Consider the following 16,501-nt stretch of genomic DNA (forward strand, 5'->3'; position numbering starts at 1 on the left):
CCTCATTTCCCTGGGTTTTACCTGCTCAAGGTGTCCAAGGATATCGTCTATATATATATATAGATATATATATATGTCATACAAATCGGAGTTGGTGGAACTGGTGAGTGTGGTGGCACTAGAGATAAAACAGGGGGTTGAAAGCTAGAAGGTCTGATATACAGTTTACTCATGTAATGTAAGGCTGAGATAATCCTGGAAGAAGTTGGAGGGAACCATGATATGCTTGAAAGACTTTAATGAGGGTTTGCGGTACAATATGAGGGGAAGGGAAACGATAATACAATTTAATCAAAAACAGTTCTAATGAATTCAAGGAAATAGCGCCTGCTGATTGAGACTTAGGAGACAAGGAAGGTTACTGTAGAAATTTGCTGCTGAGACTTATAAAGATGAGAAGAGAATATACCGTACTGTGGAAGCTGAAGACTTGATAACTGTGGACACTGAAAGACTTTGGTAACTGTGACTTTAAAAACTGTGGATGCTGAAGACTTGATAACTGTGGACACGGAAGACTTTGCTAACAATGGCTTTAAGAACTGTGGACGCTGAAGACTTGATAACTGTGAACACGGAAAGACTTTGCTAACTGTGACTTTAAGAACTGTGGATACTGAATATTTCATAACTGTGGACACTGAAGACTTGATAGCTGTGAACACGGAAAGACTTTTGGTAGCTGTGGCTTTAAGGGCTGCCAGCATCGGGGTAACCTCAAAGCAAAACAGACGACCACAAGGATAACAGCAACTGGACAGTGGGCACTGCAAGGCATAGGTCACTGTGACCGGACCAGCATAACGTGAATAATCTCAGAGGCTCAGGACTGAAGCACTTAACCCAGGTAAGCAACAATATGTACTGTCCATGAGGCTGCACACCTGATTCCTTTAAAGAGAGAGGACTGGACCTTTAGCACAGGAACTCAGGAGACTTGGTATGAACTGGTCTCCAACATGTGTACAGAGGACACTGGCTGAAACCAGAGTCAGCCACATCCTGCACAAGCCACGATCCTGCACAAGCCACCAGCACTAACCAGAAACATCGGCAAGATGGCAGACACCGCCACACCTAAGACTCAGCCTGTCGCCTCTTCCTGAGAAGCTGTCTGGCCATCCCCGTCCTGCAATGCCACCCGCCACCATGCGCACCCCACCGGACGCTCCTTGCTTTGGAGGGAAGCCTCCGATATGTGACATACTAGTGGTGAATAAAAAAGAAAGGTCCATGTTTTAATTTATTTTTTTTACTGATATGGAGGTTAACTATATCAATATCCCACGTCTGGTCTCATCCCTGGCTTCTCACTGGGGAATACTGTAAGTATGCAACACTCTGATTACTAATGTTTAATTGTAAGGAAGGGACACTAATCCTAGTAGCTGGTAGCAATAAGCCTTCTTTGAAGTGCTAAAAATGTTTCCCTTGTCTTTGATGTTATGTTGGAGAAAGACAACTTTACTCTATGTAAAGTTGGCAATGCATTTTCAGTGTGCTATAATAAATAGCTCTTTCAGCACCTAGTGCTTAGGGTGTTCATTAGTGTGTGACTATTAACATTAGGGGGGTGCACATTTTAGCACATTTTATTAGGGGGTGCGCCGTCAAAGGGGTGTGCATAGCTTCATCTATTGGGCATGTCTAACACCGCCAATTAGGCATGTCTACCATCATCGATTAGCACTGGCTACAATATATCTACAATATATCTCAGCCACACCCTAATCTGCCTATTTCAGTTTTAATCTTCTAATTCCTCTGTGTAACAGTACATGCAAAAGCAGTCATAAACATATATGGATGACGCAGGTATGTCGTAATATGGTCTAGTACAATTAACAATGCAAACACACATTGATGATTCATAGGTACTTCTTTTAATGGTATACAGTTATAAAAAGCAAAAGTCTTTTGCTGGTATTGCTAGCGGCAGAGGTGTTCATAAGGGTGGCCACAGGATTAGGGGGTGCCCGTGCACCCCTAACACTTATTCAGGGACTCTGTCCTTCTTATCCAGCTTTTAATGCATCCAGTTGGAATTTACCTATTAATGCACTTATTCTTGACATGGATATGTGGGCATGGTGGTAACAAGGGCTGGGCAGAATCAGGGGCGGATTTAGGGGCAAAGGGCGCCCGTAGGCACAACATTAATGGCCGCCCCCCTGCCTAATTGTATTATTTTTATTGATTAGTTATAAGCCCTCATTTAATGATTGCCAATTTAATATAATAATAAAAAAAGACAACAACTGTAACATTATCTTTTATTATGAATACATATTTACTAAGTAGGACAACTAACAGGGGAAGTATCTGCATGTCCTACTCAGTTACACTCTATTCAAGATGGAATATGGTACAGCGCAGTGGATATTTTGCAGTTACTGGTACATTTCAGGCTGACAGTACTATCATGCATCCAAGTGCCGTCCCCAAACATGTGCCGCCCCTAGGCACGTGCCTCACGTGCCTAATGGGAAATTCGGCACTGGGCAGAATGCCTTGCCCCACCGATGACCAATGTGATTTTGATGGGCACAGTCGAAGCAATTCCACTTCACTGAGATAATGCAATTTCTAAACTTATGCAATTTAACTTTTAGTAATTTATGCATTAAATCTATGTCCCATACCCCCAGTGCTCATATTCTAATGGATCATCAATGGTAACAGAGACTGTTTGTGTTTTTTAAATATGTTTCTTTTCCATTCTTAGTTCTATGTCCAGACACTTACTCTATATATCACTAGTTTCTGGAAACAGCACATTACAGCAAGTTCAATAGCATGTTCTTTACACAGGAAGAAGATAGACTTTTAGTTTGGGATAAGTCAATATCATTAATATACAGTAGGAAGGATATTGAGAATTTTCTTCTCTATAGACTTTAATAGCTGCACCCAATTATTATTGGATTTGAAGCTAGGATGTGTCTTGTAAAATGTTTTGCTGTCTATCCTTTGCAAGGACAATCACTGAGAAAATATTATAAAAAAAAGTCCCCTAACTGTTGAGTCAGCAATAGACAAAATGCACTCATACTGTATGTACAGTATTACATGATGTGTCTAACGGAAATAGACATTAAGGTATGTACTGTATAATTATGACATCCATTCTTTTACATATCATCATTCTCTGGAGAGACAAATTAGAATGCTTTGTGCACATAACTTTGAATAAACCTTCACTTGTGTAAACTGCAAACCTTAATTATTTACAGTAAACATTAGTACAAGATTTCTTCTTCTAAAATGTTAGAGATGAGGTATTGTATCCTACAATCACACCTGGAACAAGGACTTCCATGACCAGGGTTGGGATGGGGCTGCATTGGGACTCATGTTCAGTGTAGGAGTGGGGACAATTTTTGTCCACATAAAACTTGTCAGATGGAAATACAGGGTGGTAGATGGCAGAGACTTGTTGGGATCAGGGCCGGTGCAAGGCACCGGAGCGCCCCAGGCGAGTCGGGGTGGGGGCGCCCCGGTGCCGGGGGGGGGGTGGTGTTGGTGGTACCTGTGTAAAAAACCTTCGGCGCCGGCGTCCCTGCAGTGCTGGAGCGGGCAGGGGTGTCCGTGCCGCGGGGGTACCTGTGGCGCTGTCATTGTGTATAAAGCTGGCGGCGGCCGGCGGGGTCCCTGCAGTGAATAGAAAATAACTAGCGCTATGCACGCGGCGGCGCGGGAACTGTCGCCCTCCAGGTGCCGGCGCCCTAGGCAAATGCCTAGAGCTGCCTAGTGGTGGCGCCGGCCCTGGTTGGGATGAATCCCCTTAAATATTTTTGCCTTTTGATTTGTTTTGGGCCAGTATGCAGTCAGTATTGAAGGATTCAATGCACATGTGGGCTGCCCATGTATGGCATGTGCTGCCATGTCATTTAAATACTGAAATGAGGAAATAAACCTTTACTATTTATTAGGTTGCCATACCAGCAGAGCTACCAACTTGGTTCCTCGCTTCCTAGCTGGTGGCATAACTGTAACTGTTGCAACAGAAGTAGCCACACTCATTATTATCACACCAATCGCCACACTCCTGTGGCAATTAGCATGATCCCATTGCCATGCGCATATATCTAATGCACTCCTGTGGCTCATAGAAATGCATTGAGCTGCAATAGCGCATTGTGGCAATTTTGCTCAGAAGATGCAAATATTGCGTGACAATCATATGCAGTGGCGCGCTTGCAATGATGAGAGTGGCTACATCTGTATACAACTAGCTGTCCTGTGCTTCCAACTTTCTAGCGCACTAGCATTGCCGACCTCTCCTCTTTTCCTTGTTCCTGGCCACCCCCTGTAGTTCTCAGGGGTAAATTTACTAAAGCTTCTAAAAATTAAAAGAGCTGATATTTCCCATAACAACCTATCATTTCTCTATAGCATCCTAGAAAATGATAGACAGAATCTGGTTGCTATTGGCAACACCAGCTCTATTTATTTTTTAGAAGCTTAGTAAATGTACCCCTTAGGCCGATATTAAATTACTTCCAATCAGTGAATGGGGTATTTGCATTGTTGGAGGCTATTCTATTAGCTCTGATAAGCCAGAACATGGGGATTTAGGGCCTTATTCTGGTTAGGTCGGTGAACCGTACGTACGGTCCGTTTCACCGAACGTTTCCCGTACGCTCGCGGTGAGTGAAAGTCCGCCCACAGAACAGCCGCACACGGATGGTCACAAACACCGACAATGGGGGGTGGCGTACACTTGAGCGTACGCCACCATGCACGGATGGATCTCCCTCTTAGCCACTGATACCTGGCGTACATCAGAGCGTACACCACCGTGTACGGACGGATGTTGTCCGTTTTCACACCGACACCTTCCATATATCTGAGCGTACGCCACAGTGCACGGACGGGTCTCGCCTTTTTTCAATGGAAAACTCTGCGTGTGTCACTGATCGTGCGAGGGAGCATATGTCCGTGCCCATGTTTACGCCCAGTTTTCCTCATTATTCCGTCCGCTCCCCTAAAAACGCCCACTTGCCGCCCAGAATGACCGTGCTCTTGCGGACAGGTTTTTTCGCACAAAGAGACCCGTCCGTGAGCGGTGTGAGGTCACCGCACATGCGCATTGCAAAAGCTACGCATGCGCAGATGAAAAAACAACCCGATCCGCCCCTATACGGTCCCAATGTACCAAGCAGAATAACCCCTTAGTTTCACCAGAAAAAGGGACTTTTTTCGAGTGAAAACACACAGGTTTCACTGAAAATATGTGTTTTTGGATGAAAATAGTTTTTCCTCAGACATCCCAATAGGTCTTGAGTAGTTTCTTAGTTCATCTGCTTCCAATGCATTTTCTCCCTTGAATGATACACATTTAATTAATTTATGCTGTCTCCTAAAGATCTGGTATGCTCATTCCAAAGTTATATACCTTTTACATATTGATAGGCTTCTTAAAGAGACATATACAGTTTGGTAATACTGCTACATATACAACAAAATGATATAACCAAATTTTAAAGTACTGCAAAAGGGACATAGCAATCCTAGAACTAGATGGAAACTTAAAATGCATGTTGGCTACAAACTCTTCATCACAAAAGAAATTTACAGTATTAGAAACAACATTATTTTTAGGAAGTTGCCATTTAATCCTTTAGGTTGCAAAATGTTTCCAATTTACCTCCAACTTCCTTTAATTTGATCTATAATATTAAAACTGTGTCCTTTTTAATGAAGTAATTATCTGCAATTAATAGGAATCACTGAGATTTAATTGAAATCTCTTTGAGTGGCAACAAAGTGTTCAGCTTCAGAGAAGAATGGAAAGATTTAGCAAAACAATTGTTTAAATCTACTTGTACCATCGCAAAATTAAATTGATGAAGATCTAGAAGATTTGGTGACTAGATTACAGAAACTTTTGTTGAAAGTAATTTATGGTTGAAAGTTTTGACTTTGTAAATTTATATTGTTTAGAAATGAATCCCACATGGACTTTTTATAAAGAAATTACCTTAGTTTAATACAAATCCAGAATCTTTTAAGCAGAAATGATACAGAATTCTGGACTCATGTTCATTTTTTTAAATGTAAATATTTGTTGAAGATAGAAAAGGAAATATACAAAAAAATAGAAAAAGCCAAGTGTTAAAAAGGTTGGAATGTTCCCTTAGGCCGGGATTTAGAGGAGATGAAAAGAAGGATAGTTAGAACATTAAAAAAGAATGATCAGGATTTGATGTAGAAGAAAACAAAATACATTTTATATAGATAAGGAGGATGTTCTGAAAGACTGTTACCATCAAGATTTTGTGGTAATTGTATTCAGGGGCAGTGAAGGGTACAAAAATCAGTATATTAATGGATCTGTGGGAGAAGTCCCATGTTTGGAGTGAGCTGGAGGTGGGTCTTGTAATGTTCTATCACTCTATAGATAACATCATATTCATATGGAAGGGTGGTAAAGAATCCCTCGTAGTCTGTCAGGAGACAATAAATAAAAATTATTTTGGGGTTGTACTCACCTTTACAGGCAATGAGTTAAATGTACATTTTCTAGATCCTACTATTTATAGAAAATTTGGTACTTATGTAGTAACTGGGCTGCCGATTTTGAAATCGGGTCCATCGCATCGCATCGCACCCGACCAAATCGCATGCGATGCGATGCGATGCGATGCGATGGACCCGATTTTTCCATAGGATTCAATGTTAAAATGGACTGAGTCCATTTTAACATGGAATTCAATGGGAAAAAGGGGTCCTTTTCATACCCCTACTATCCAAGTGGGCATGGAGTTGGATATAAACCTGTGGCGAGCGTAGCGAGCCACCGAGCCCGAAGCGTGGCGAGCGTAGCGAGCCCCGCGAGGGGACACAGAATACCGTCCCCTCGCGGGGCTCGCTTCGCTCGCCACGCTTCGGGCTCGGTGGCTCGCTACGCTCGCCACAGGTTTATATCCAACTCCATGCCCACTTGGATAGTAGGGGTATGAAAAGGACCCCTTTTTCCCATTGAATTTCATGTTAAAATGGACTCAGTCCATTTTAACATTGAATCCTATGGAAAAATCGGGTCATCGCATCGCATCGCATCGCATCGTATGCGATGCGATGCGATATCGCATCGCATCTGATTGTATGCCTTAACTTAAGGCATACAATCAAAAAATCGGCAGCCCAGATACTACATAAGTACCGAAAATTTGAGTATATTACAATACATTTTAATAAACCAAAGGACAGTATTTTCTTTAAAAGTAAAGATAGGGTCATCATGAAAGCTGGTTAAGAAGGGTGTCAGGGAGTGATTTTGCAGAATTAAAAGAAATTGTTTGAATAAGGATATTTATAAAGAATAATTGTGTATGGTAAAAAATTAAATAACTACCTTTGAAAAAGCTCTATTCTAGCAAAACGTGTCAGTGAAGTGATTCTTGGTGGCACTAATTTCTCAATCAGGACACATTCCGAACCATCAGGTTCCAACTAAAAGTTCAGCCTCAAGCCTACCACTGGAATTACAAATAAAATGGACTCCTACCTAGAACCAAATCCTCCGTGACCTTGAAGGAGAGGTTTTATTTCATGGTCTGCAGGACAATCGGAACCCTTATTCCCTAAAGGAGGATGGTAACTATATCATTCCAAGTCAGCTCCTGATTTTCCCAGGCATATATAGGAACGGACAGTGTCCATTGTGCTGCCATTTATTTTAAACTGTGCATTATTTTATGTTTAGCATTATTTTATGTTTAGCACAACTACAAAATTAATAATTACAGATATTAAAATATCCATATACTAATGAGTGAGGAATCCCAAACAAAAATAAAAAATAAAATAAAAGAAGCATGCTACAGTATTAAGGATTATAAACAAATGCGGAAGCGGCATCTGAGAATATTGAGTTGCAAGTAGTGCATCCTGGGCATTTGATGCATCCTGCTTTTTGTGTTAATTAGTTAATTTATTTTTAACTAGGTTTGGTCTTTAGATGTATTTTGAGTTGATGGAAGCATTAGCAATTGTTTTACATTTTTGCCATGTCTAAATGCCAACCTCTCTTTGCGCACCAGGTCACCTGAGACCCTGCTAGCATTGAGCGTCTTTTTTTTTTGCTGAAAATGCATCTTAGTCACAGCTAGGATGAACCAGGAGACCATATAGCATTAGGACAATATACAGTAGCATTAATGGTCTTAATGCTATAAGAGAGGATTGTTCCAGTATTAGGATACAATAGGGAATATCTATTTTACTTAATACTGAGTAAAATTAGCATTAAGCTCTTTATTAGTAATTGTATTAGTCTTTATTAGTAATTTAAGTCCAGACTAATCAGTCTGTTCTTTTCTATTCTAAATGATGGCATTAGCACTACACTACATATTTAAGTGCAGGGAAGTCCACATCGGATGTCATTACAGTACATGCCTTCACTGACTTACCAATTGCTCTTCCATGAAACTCCATTCCTGCCCAATCAATCTTCAATAACATGCCTTGCCTGCTGACCAGCTTTTTCTACAACATAACATCCCTTCTAATCAGCTATAACATAACATGGCACCCCTGCCTATTATCAATTCCACCACATACCACCCCGTGATATGCCACATTCTGCCCACCAACTTTTCCCTGACCCGCCACCTCCTTACCATCAGCTGTTTTTGTAACATCTACTTTCGGTGGGGTATCAGTGAGTGGATTATACCTGCTGGATCAGAGCAGTTTCTCTTATCCTACCATGGCCATGCTATGAAGGTCCCCTTAGAACCCCAACACTGTCACCGCTCATTAGGACAGTCACTTAAATGTATTATGCAGGATCTCTGCATCTGTTGTGAAATCTCTGACTTCAACTCTCTGACTATGACCTTGTCTCTTTTTTAATATATTCTTTATTTAAGTATTTTCAAGAAAAATAAAGTCATTACAAACCTTGTCTTTTTAAACTGACCATGACCTTGTCTCTTTTAACCTCTCTACATCCAAAAGCTACCATCACGAAAAGTAACATTGAGGCATTTGACACTGTTTCCTTATACTCCCTGCTTGACTCGCTTCTCTCCCCTATTTGCTCTCTCTCCTGTCCTGAGCTAGCCACTTCCCTATATAATGCTTATTGATTCTGCTCTCGACTCTGTTGCACCAGTGACCATTATTAAGCCACGCAGATCAACTGGCAGTCCAAATTCACCAAATATCTTGAAAAATGTTCATGTGCTCTAAAGTGCACTTCCTCTATATCAATTCACTGTATATTCTCAACCTACAATGCTGCCCTTTCTATGTCTAAATTGTCATACTTAAAGAACCTCTCAATCTTTAAATCCCCAATGTACAGTATATTTGCCACTCCGTCCACTGAGACAAGGTGGGCCTTCACCTAGACTTAGTACTTCACTCTTTGTCACCTAATTTACATAAAAAATTGACTATATATGTTGACATCACATACGATCCTGCCCACTACTTTCCTGACCATGGCTTTCCATCCGCCTCACCAACTTGAACTGCTTTTTTGAGTGTATCTAAAGATATCATCCATGCCTGCCCCATCACCACTTCCCTAGTTTATCCAATCCCCTCCTACTTTTTACCTCTCTCCTTTTCCTGTTTCCATCTTGCCCACCTCCTCATTCTCTCCCTCTCATCAGAAATTGTCCCATACACCTTCAAGCATGCCCTGGTCTCTCTCATTATTAAATAAAATCTACCCTTGATCCTAACACTCTCCAACTACTGACCCATATCTTTACTCCCTTTTGTCTTCAAATTCCTTGAGCATATTGTCTACAACCATCATGTTCCTTTTTTTTCTCCCACTCCCTGCTTATCCCATTTCAGTCTGGCTTCTACCCTCTCCACTCCAATTAAACTGTCCTCACAAAAGTCTGCAGTGACCTCCATGCTACATTATTCTCTGCTTATTCTCCTTGACCAATGTGCTTTTTTTTTATACAGTGGGCCACCCTCTCCTCCTGCAAATCCTAAACATTGATATTGACTTTTCCTGGCTGTCCTCCTACCTCTCTGACCGTTCCTTCTCTGTCTTCATTCATATTCCACCTCTCTTGCACCTCCAATGACAGTAGGCAAGGTTATGTTATTGGACTTCTCCTTTTCTCTCTATATACATCCTCTTTTGGTGAGCTCATTCTCTCTAGACTTCCAATATCATTGCTATGCTGTTGATAATCAACTCCACGTTCCTCTCCCGACCATCCCCTCTCAGCAGTGGCTGGTGTTGCAGTTTACACATACAGATGGAGCGAGCTCCATCTTTGCAGGGGCTGGCGATTCTATTGCCATCGCCAGGGGGTGAGCGCGCACGAGATGCTTGCGAGCCCCAATGCTGTCCGCCACCTCCCCCCATAACCCTGCCCATCTCCCTGAAGCTGAGCTGGGCAGGGTTCTGATGCCCAGCCACCGAGAGACTGGATGCATGTGCACATGAGACGCACACACGTCCCAGTCTGATGGTCTGACGAGAGTTGAGCAAAGAAGAGAGGGGCTCCATCTGTATATAGTTACATGCAGTACATGTATTATTATTATTATTATTATCATCATCATCATTTATTTAGAGTAGAGATGTATGTAACATATGTGCTGCAGGTCCCTGAGTGTCTATCACAGCTTCTGCGGCATCTAGGATGCATCATTTGGACTTACTCTCCTTAAAGCCCACCTCCTGTGAAATCTAACCAATGGAGATTTCAGGCTTTAGATGGCAAAAACGAAATGATTTTAATGGTTTATATCAGTTTTTATGAATTTTGTAATCAATGGATTTTTTTTTCCAATTTAAAACTAAACTGAATCTGAACCACAACATTTGAGGGTGGTTTTGCCACTTTTATGTATTAGAAGAAACCAAAGCACAGAGGTCCATGCACATCTCTATGGGTAATAATACTCTAGTACTCCGCAGGGGATGGCGGAAGATTCACCAGCCGCCATCCCCCTCCAGCCGCCGTAAGGGGATGCGCGCGCACGAGATGCGCATGCATCGCCTTACAACGGGGCTCCCCCCGGGTCCCCGCCGCCTCGCCAAGGGTCACCCCTGGTCCCCGCCGCCTTGCCGCCCCCCCCCCCTAACCCTGTCCGTCTCCCTGAAGCGGAGACGGACAGGGTTCCCGTCCCCCCGCCGATGGGAAACTGAGATGCGCGTGCGTGTGAGACGCACACGCGTCTCAGTCAGATGGAGCGCCTCTCTGCCGGCGATCGCCAGCGGACAGATTCTGGCACTGGTGGAGCAATAGTGAGAGGTGCTCCATCTGTATCATCTCCCCTCCCCATATGTACATGGGGCATTGCCTCATGCCTGATCAAACTTGCCTCTGACCTCCCTCCCTATGAGTGCTTCTGTCTTCTACCACCCTGTCTTCTACCTCCCTATTCCCCTTCCCATATGTACCTCTGCTCCTGTCCCAGCCCCAGACCACTGCCTCCCCAATTGTGCCTCTGACCTCCCTAGATGTATGTCTCTGAACTACCCTAAGTGTGCCTTAAACCTACCCCAAGCATGACTCTCCCTTCCCATGTGTACCTCTGGTCTCTTCCTTCCCATGTGACCCTCTGCACCCCCCCCCCCACCCAAATGTTCTTCTTACCCACTATCCCCATGTGTTCCTCTGACCCCCTATCCCTATCTCTGTAACTCTGCATTGGCCACTATCCTTACTATGACTCCACCCCCATCAAGACTTGTTGCTGCTGATCAGAAGTCTCATCTAGGTTAATTTATAACAGGGGTTCTTAAACTATTTTGTACTGGGACCCTGTCAGACAATAAAAATCATTGCAGGACCCTAGCAAGTTACAGAAAAATGGCCTCCACATGTGTGGTCAGCAGACTGCATATGCCCATGAGCATTGCAGAGTCACAAAACAGGTGAAGTGACAGGTAATGTGACAGGGAGGCAGAACTCTGGGAGGCAATGGAGTCATCTGCCGCCGGGCTCCTGCTCCACCCCCTGGAAGTTTAAATCAGTTATTTAAAGGCCAACGATATTGCTTCTGTGGCTGAGTTCTGAAGTATATATGTGTTCTCTATCTATCTAAACAGAAATATATATTTTATATAAGGTTATATAGGGTTGTATGTGTGTGTGTGTGTGTGCGGGGGGGGGGGGGGCACCAATATAGATCTTGCCTCCGGGCAACTGGAACAAACTTACGCCACTGCAGGGAGGTAATGGAGGATGGAAGAGGGAGGCATTTAGTGTTTAATTACTGAGTTTCCCCCTCCACAGACACATATCATAAAGTCTGTGCACAGTGCTCCTCTGCTGCTGCTTTCTGAAAATGCCCCTCCTGGTGCCCACAGATGACACCCACTCCCCTGCTGCTTTTACTTACAAGAGGTCCAACACAGATTATTGAGAGATGGCTCATCTGAGTCTGACTGTGGTCTACCTGTTTTTTCTGTAAGTTTCCTACAACCCAGAAGCCCCAAGAACCGTGAGTGTAATTGCTGCCAGCCATGTGCCCTTTTGTTGATATCAGCATGAAGATGAGGGATTCAGGAGCGCACTGCTTGTGGCAGTGGTGACAGGAGCTGTAGCTGGGCGGGACAGGTGAGACAGAGCAATGGGGTGGCAGTGGAGCTGCCTTATGACTCCTTAGATCTCTAGGCCAGTGATGCAAGGAGTATGAAGGATTGGGTATGGGTCGACCCAATTATGGTTGACACTCAGTAGGTTGACCACTATTGTTGGACAGGCCATAGGTTGACACCTTAAAAAAGTTGACATGGCTTAGGTCAACACAGAAAATGTTGACATGAAAAAAGTTGACATGATGTTTTAGCTTTTTGATGTTTATGTCGACTTACAGTAGGTCAACATGGACACCGTATCAGTGTACAATGTCCCCTTGCATGGCACGCTTCGCATGCCATGCTTCAGGCACAGTGACCTTTTTTATGTCAACCTGTGTTGACCTTTTGCTTGTGTCAACTTTTTTGTCCCTATCGGCCTAAGCCATGTGGACCTTTTTAAGGTGTCGAACAATAGTGGTCAACCTATTGTCAACCTAATTCGTGTTGATCCATTGAACGCATATCCGTGGATCACTGGCTGAGAGATCAGTGGAGTCATTAGCTTGTTGGCAACATCGAGTCGCAACCCAAGTTTGAGATGTTTGTAACCCACGGTTTGAGAACCTCTGATTTATAACAAATGCCAAGCAGTGGCAACTAGAAAACCATTTGTCCAAGTGAGGGGGATGATTGAGATGAGATGTGTGAGTGTGTACACAGGGCTCACCCATAGCATATGCACATGGCTGACGAGAGGTATGCCGGGCCCCGGTAAGATTTTTGGGGTGTGGCCTAATCACAAGAGGTGTGGTCACCTCCGGGATTAGTCCACGCCCCCAAAATGTTTAGAGGGGTGAAAAAACACTAAAGTCGAGGGGGGGGGGGGGTGTTTTTGCCCCCCACCCTTCAGCAGCAGCACACACCTACAACACATGCTGTGCTGAACCTGCTGTCAGCACAGCACATGCTGTAGAGGTGTGTGCTTCCGCTGCCTGGGAGGCTTGGATGGGGAAGGTGGGACCCTCAAGCAAGCCCGGGTAATTAGCACCTGCCCCCCTCCCTCTCAGTGGCCCTGCATATGCATCTGGTGTGGTGTGAACACATCTCTTTTTGAGGCGCTCTTTACTAAAATTTAAATATTGTATTACCAGTATGCCAAGGCAGGAAGTGAATATATGTTATATTCAAAATTGCTCCCATGCAAAGTTGGGATGATTCGCTAGTGTATTCTATAATTGATTTAAGATAAATACTATCCAAAAGACCCAAAAATTATTATATAATTAAATTTAAGGTTAATACTATCCATAAAGACCCATCTGAAAAATGAACAAAATGAACAAAGTGCACCCAAAAGAAATAATTTTACTACTAGAGAAATATTTTGTTAAAACCTCTGTTTGTAGTTTATTTCCTATAATGAATCTTTGAAAGATATAAAAAGATTGTATCGCTAAATTAAGTATTTTGTAGGCTTTGTCCACATAAACAAATAAATAATTATTTACATTCTTTATCAGAACAGATTTCCTTTCTTAGAAAACAAAAAACAAAACCTTAAACAAAGCTAAAAAATAAGTAAAAATAATAATAATAATAATTTACAAGAAAAAAATAGTTGGCACAGTCTAGTACTAATATTAACATCTTTTGTTCCACTCAGTTCTATGTGGAACAAACCCCAAATAGACTCCACATCAATTACAATGCATACATTTAATGAATTTATGGAGTGTGTGGATAGAAGAAGCTGCAGACATGACAGTAAAATACAACACATGGATTCATAATAATGAAGTAAATGTGCAAAAAGTCCAGAACACAACGTTCATGGCATTAAAAAAGCATTTGTTGTTGGTTGAAATTATTAATATAACTAGTGACAGATAACTAAATTCCCTTATTACATACTACAGTATTTGTACATCAAAAATCTTGTATTAAAAAACACTTTGCATATATTCTATAAAAAATGGTTATATTGCCATTGATACCTTGGGTGAAATGTAATATGATGAGAGAATCAGAAATTTAGAGATTTGGTAAGAAATCTCCAGGTTTCTTTTTTAAAGCGGCAATCATTTACACTGCAAAATCAAACTGGTTTAACAGTGTAAATGATTGCCGCTTTAAAAAAAATCTGGAGATTCCTTACCAAATCTCTCAATTTCTGATTTTCTCACCGTATTACATTTCACCCTTTGTCTCTATTATCATGTTATACAATCTCCTATGGGAATGGGATCATTCGTCAGACTGCATTTAGGTCTACAGTCATTAGGTCGACCCCACTAGGTCGACTGGCAGGAAGGTCGACCTGACTTAAGGTCGACATGGGCCAAGGTCGACATGACTTAAGGTCGAATTTGCATAAAGGTCGACATGAGGAAGGTCGACTGGTCATAAGGTCGACATGGGTTTTTCACTGTTTTTTTATCCGAATGTCGACACAGTCGACATGGACACAGTTGGCAATGAGAATCGGACCCTCGCATCGCTCGCTTCGCTCGCAATGCTTCGGGCACGGTGCCTCGCTGCGCTCGGCACACTATTTTATTCTCCCACCACGCCCTAGTGGATGGTAGGGCATGAAATACCGCCTGTCGGCACATGTCGGCTCAAAAAACAGTGAAAAACCCATGTCGACCTTATGACCAGTCGACCTTCCTCATGTCGACCTTTATGCAAATTCGACCTTAAGTCATGTCGACCTTGGCCCATGTCGACCTTAAGTCAGGTCGACCTTCCTGCCAGTCGACCTAGTGGGGTCGACCTAATGACTGTAGACCTAAATGCAGTCTGACGAATGACCGCATCCCCTCCTATGTATGTTGCAATTATGTAACTACAAAAATTACTAGGATAAAGACAGCCGCTTAATTCAGCTTGTAATGTGTTAACACTTGCTTGTAACAGAATGTAACATATGTATTTCCTTTACAGAGTTGTGCATGTCATAATTTAGCAGGCAATGGTTAGTTAGAGATAAATGTATATATGTCCGCAACAGCAATGTACGTGAACCTTCCGCAGCATGGCAAGGTATCATATTTCCCATAGCCTAAACCTAAAGTATTGTGCTTAAATGAAAAGAGTGTTAGAATGTACACTTATGCATACAAACGGTAAGATTTTGGCTATGTGATTTCCCCCTACTCCCCGGAGCCCAGACCCAAGCAAACTTTACTATATTTACTTGAGATTTTAAAAACTATATTTACTTGACATTTTGGTCGATTTTGGCCGATTAGAATGCTATTAGAATGCTACACTGTATACAATATAGTCAGAATTGGCTTGCCTGCACAATCTATTTTTTTTTTTAACAATACCGGCAGTGGCATAACTAGATATTAGTAGGCCCCATAGCAAAGGCTTTTAAGAGCCCCCTATTTAGCAACTGATAAATGTGTGTAAAACATGCAGCTCTGGGCCCCATGGCAGCTGCCCCCTTGCACTTATGGTATTTATGCCCTTGGATACCGGTCCTACGGGGACAAGCAAGCACAATGTGCAATTTTTGCTAACTTTTCATCGGATTTTTACTATAAAGTCAAAATTGGAAGCTCAAATCGCACCATGTTCACCCTTAAGGGCCAGATTATATTAGCCATACTGACTCAAACTAATTTTTTATACAAACAGATGTGACTGCACTCCTCAGCGCGCCTTCCAGCAGAATGGGGCATGCGCATGTCGAGATGCTCATGCGACCTATTTTCAGCAAAGGACACGCAAGTATGTAAGATGCTTGCACATCCACATCCCGTTCCCTGGATAGCCATCTGCCAGAAACCTGAGGATGGAAGTCTGGTGGCAAGGATGAGAGCGGCCCCATCTGTACACCGTAGCATTTTTGTTTATGCAATTCAATGAGAAACTGCAATTCACAGGCATTGCACTTATCTCTGCAGAGTGGAACTATGTAAAATATATGCAATAGTGGGGAAGACAACCGGTACCCCAATGGGGCAAATAAGA

The sequence above is a fragment of the Crinia signifera genome, chromosome 3 (assembly GCF_055691185.1).
Source record: "Crinia signifera chromosome 3, ASM5569118v1, whole genome shotgun sequence".
NCBI lineage: Eukaryota > Metazoa > Chordata > Amphibia > Anura > Myobatrachidae > Crinia > Crinia signifera.